Source organism: Mandrillus leucophaeus, unplaced genomic scaffold, assembly GCF_000951045.1.
Source record: "Mandrillus leucophaeus isolate KB7577 unplaced genomic scaffold, Mleu.le_1.0 Scaffold217, whole genome shotgun sequence".
In the NCBI taxonomy this organism is placed as follows: domain Eukaryota; kingdom Metazoa; phylum Chordata; class Mammalia; order Primates; family Cercopithecidae; genus Mandrillus; species Mandrillus leucophaeus.
The window spans coordinates 167,301-172,474 of NW_012102221.1; the positions used below are offsets into that span (position 1 = coordinate 167,301).

The 5,174-nt window shown below is 39.8% G+C and overlaps 1 pseudogene; it reads left to right on the top strand.

The window, feature by feature from the left end:
• LOC105540246 overlaps positions 1–1,305 on the top strand; it is an 8,340-nt pseudogene extending 7,035 nt beyond the window's left edge.
• The last annotated feature ends 3,869 nt before the right edge of the window (positions 1,306–5,174 follow it).

Consider the following 5,174-nt stretch of genomic DNA (forward strand, 5'->3'; position numbering starts at 1 on the left):
CAACCTCCGTCTCCCAGGTTCAAGCAATTCTCCTGCTTCAGCCTCCCAAGTAGCTGGGATTACAGGCATGTGCCACTGCGCCCGGCCAATTTTGTTGTTGTTGTTGTTGTTATTTTTAGTAGAGACAGGGTTCTCCATATTGGTCAGGCTGGTCTCAAACTCCTGATCTCAGGTGATCCTCCGGCCTTGGCCTCCCAACGTGCTGGGATTACAGGTGTGAACCACCGCGCCTGGTGAGTCTTGTATTTTTTTAAAAAAAAACCTATCAAATGAGTATACAAAAAATTTGATCCAGTTGGAGAGATTTTTAAAATGCAGGATGAGCTCTTAAAGCCAATTTCCAGAAAAGTAGCCAAATTGCCCTTAATGAATTCAGAAAATTCTAAACAGTCTTCTGTTTCTGAGCAATTGTCTGTTCCTTCAGATGCCTCCGGTTGGCCAAAATTGGATGGCCTTCTGCATTTCAGAAGCCACGAGGACGACCGCCATGTGCACTTCAGGACTGTGTTGAAGACACGTCGGAACACTTAGCTCCTCAGGAAGGAAATTTTATTCGTAAGTTATTTGGCCTGCAAGACCTGTTGTTACTCATGCGCCCAGTGTCGAGAGGATGGAGACAAGACCACGTTCTAAAAACAGAAGAAACTCAGAAGACCATTTCCAGTTTATGTGCTACCAGAGCAGAGAATCAAGCTGGTCACGGAGCTGAAGCTCTGACTGAAGGTGACGTCGTTGCTCACGGACTGAAAGTTGACTGCATTCCAACAGCTATTTTATGCTGACCATATCAATGCATGTACTTCAAAGCTTTTTCTACTGGAAGGAATTACCTCAGAAGCACTAAAAGAAAAGCTTTCAGCACTCAAGATTTCCAGTGTATTTAACATCCTCCAACACATTCTAAAGAAATCAAGTAGCTTACAGGAGGGTTCCTACTTGTTATCCCATGCAGCAGAAGATTCTTGACTTCTGATCCATAAAGCCTCTGATGGAAAAGTTACTAGGACAGCATACAACTCGTATAAAACACATTGCAGCCTTCCTGGTGCACCTTCCAGTCTCTCAGTTCCCTGGGTCCCATTAGATCCCAGCCTGTCATGACCATATCATATCCATCATGATAGAATACCTTGTACGTCTGCACCTAAATCACCGGATACCACAATACAACAAAAAGTTGGTGGACCGAGAATACCTACGGGAGGCCACAGGAATCCAGTTTCCATAGAAACCAAAAGCAGTTGCTTGCCTGCTCAGCAAGTTGAAACTGAAGGAGTGGCTCCGAATAAAAGAAAAATAACTTGAGGACTGCACCATGGAAAATTAAATTAAAAAAACCCAACAGTTATAGCAATGTTTAATTGAGAAAAGTTTGAGGGAAAATATGACTAAAAGCTCAGCAGGCAAGAGGAACATTTTTCCTGTAGTATCCTCAAGAGTTCTTAGAGTGTTTGAAAAAACATGTTGGCTCTGTGAAGGAATGCTTCAACTGAAATGGAACGTTGGCCGGGCGCGGTGGCTCAAGCCTGTAATCCCAGCACTTTGGGAGGCCGAGGCAGGCGGATCATGAAGTCAGGAGATCAAGGCCATCCTGGCTAACATGGTGAAACCCCGTCTCTACTAAAAATACAAAAAAATTAGCCAGGCGTGTTGGCGGCGCCTGTAGTCCCAGCTACTCGGGAGGCTGAGGCAGGAGAATGGCATGAACCTGGGAGGCAGAGCTGGCAGTGAGCCGAGATCGCGCCACTGCACTCCAGACTGGGCGACAGAGCGAAACTCCGTTTCAAAAAAAAAACAAAAAAAGGAATGTTATGTTGTTCACTCTTAAAGTTTAAGGAGCATCTTGATATGTTTTAACATTATCATGGCAGGGAAATCTATAAAGAAAAATATTTTTACATTAAACCTTTTCTAGGAATTATAAATAGAAAAATAATTTGATTTTTTTATCAAGAATGACACATCAAAATATATTATGTTATATTGCCAATCCGTTGAGACTGACTCAAAGGATTAAATATTGCCACTGTTGAAGATAATTATGAGCAACGCAAACCTTGTTTCTGACCCATTTTGATAGTTTTTATATACTCCTTCAAAATGATGAATGTTGCAGGTTAATAAAGTTAGTACCTTTAAAACTTGTTGAAATACCATTACAGAAGCCAAAACTAAAGACTCCCTGCCTCTGAAAAAAAGGGGATGTTTTTCTTCCTTTCCTTTTATTTTTGGTTTACATATTTAATTATAACCTGTAACACTATATTATTTATTCAAAATTGCTTCTAGACATATCATTGATCAATATTGTCCTATCCAGATGTCATCAAAAACGCTGATTAGAGGTGCCTAGTGCTCTCCTACTCCACAAAGGACCAAAACAATTAGAAAAGAACACATCAAATAGAGTATATAAGAGAAAACACTGGAATTCAGCAAGAAAGCGATAAAGACCTTCTGATGCACGGAGACTGGAGATGGCAGCATAAAGAGGGAAATGAAGGGCCTGGCTGGAATTGGCTCATCCCAAGAGACACTCCTCACCACAGAGAAAGAGGTAAGTTGAGCCCCAGGAATAAGTTTATAGAAATAAATGCCTGCATTAAAAAAGTAGAAAGATTTCAAATAAACAATCTAACAAGGCACATCAATGAACTAGTAAAGGAAGAACAAACTAAACCCAAAATTTAAAACTAGAAAATAAATAAATAAAGATCAGAGCAGAATTAAACATAGTAGAGACTTAAAAAAATTATAAAATATCGATGAAATGAAAAGTTGACATTTTGAAAAGATAAACAAAAATTGATAAATTGTTAGCTAAACTGAGAGAAGACCCAAGTAAATAAAATCAGAAACAAAAAAGAAGACTAACAACTGAGACCACAGAAATACAGACAATCATTAGAGACTATTATGAACAACAATCCACCAGCAAATGAGAAAAACTAGAAGAAATGAATAAATCCCTGCACACATAGAACCTACCAACATGAAACCATGAAGAAAAAGAAAAACCTCAACAAACCAATAATGGGCAATATGACTGAAGCCATCATCAAAAGTCTCCCATCAAAGAAAAGCCCGGGACCTGTGGCTCCACTGCTGAATTCTACCAAAGATTTAAAGAAGAACTAATATCAGTTTGACACAAGCTCTTCAAAAAAAATGGAAGGGAAGGGAACTTTTCCAAACTTATTCTAGAAGGTCAGCATTACTCAGCTACCCAAACCAGGTCAGGACACAACAACAACAGCGACAAAACTGCAGGTCAGTATCCCTGATGCACACAAATGCAAAAATCCTGAACAAAATACCAGCAAACTGAATCTAACAGCACATCAAAAACATGATACACCCATGTTCAAATGGGATTAGTCCTAAAAACGCAAGGATGTTTCAGTACATCCAAATCAATAAATATGATACATCATATCAACAGAATTAAGGGCAAAAGCCAGAGAATCATCTCAATAGATGCAGAAAAAGCACCTGATAAAACTCAACATCCCTTCATGATAAAAACTCCCAATAAATTAGGCATAGAAGGAGTGTACCTCAACATACTAAAGGCCATGTAACAAACGCACAGCTGACAGCATACTCAATGGGGAAAACCTTTTCCTCTAGGAACTGGAACCAGACAAGAATGCCCATTTTCAATACTCTTATTTAACACTGTACTGGAATTTCTAGCCCCGGCAGTTAAGCAAGACAAAGAAAAACAATACAGCAAAATTGGAAAACAGAAAATGAAATTGTCCCTCTTTGCAGATGACAATCTTATATAGAGAAAAACCTAGAGACTTCACCACAGAACTCTTGGAACTGATCGATGAGTTTGGTAAAGTTGCAGAATATAAAATCAACGTATAAGAACTAATAGCAAGTCTACATACGAATAACAAACTAGCTGAAATCAAAAAAGCAATCCCATTTATAATAGTGACAAAAAATAAAATAAAGTACGTAGAAATAAACTTAACCAAGGTGATAAAAGACCTCTACGATGAAAACTACAAAACACCAATGAGATAAACTGAAGACGACACACCCACCAAAAAAAGAAAAATTCCATCTTCAGATTGGGACAGTCAACATTGTTAAAATGACCATCTTAATCAAAGCAAGATATATATATATATATTTTTTTTTTTTTTTTTTTGAGACGGAGTCTCACTCTGTCACCCAGGTTGGAGTGCAGTGGCATGCTCCTGGCTCACTGCAAGCTCCACCTCCCGATTTCACGCCATTCTCCCGCCTCAGCCTCCCGAGTAGCTGGGACTACAGGCGCCGCCACTATGCCTGGCTAATTTTTTTGTATTTTTAATAGAGACGGGGTTTCACTGTGTTAGCCAGCATGGACTCGATCTCCTGACCTTGTGATCTGCCCACCTCGGCCTCCCAAAGTGCTGGGATTCCAGGCGTGAGCCACTGCGCCCGGCCAAAGCAAGCTATACATTTAGTGCAATTCCTATTGCTACCAAAGCACAGGGGTTCAGTCTCGGTCCTGCTGCTGCCACACAGAAAGCCGATCACTGAGACAGTGAGTATTGCCAAGGAAGAAGGCTTTAACTGAGTGCTGCAGCAAAAGAGATGGGAGATTAGTCTCAAATCCAGCTCCCTGACTGGCTATAACTAGTGGTTTATACAAGCAGGGAAGAAATGTGACAATGTCTAAGAAAAGGGAGGAACTAGGGAGGGGCACGAAAGCAATCATGAAGAATGAGGGGTTTGGCATCTCACTGTCTGGATGTGGTGATCAGGTGAGTTTCAGTTCTTTGATACTTTTCTTGAGAGCCCTGAATGTCATTCCTGAGGAAGGAACACAGATAAAACAAATGCAAGCTTCAAGCTTTAAGAACAGAAGGATCAAATTCTATGCTTATCCGAAACAAACTATCTGTGAGACTGTTGGACTGGTTTGTCTAGCAAAATACCAATAATATTCTTCACAGAAATAGAGAAAATATTCTAAAACTTGTATGGAACCACAAAATACCCTGAATAGCTAATGCAATTCTAAGCAAAAGGAACAAAGCTGGAAGTATTATACCACCTGTCCTCAAAATATACTACAAAGCTCTAGTAATCAAAACACCATGACACTGGTATAAAAGCAGACACATAAACCAATGGAACAGACTAAAAAACCCAGAAATAAATTCCCTTAT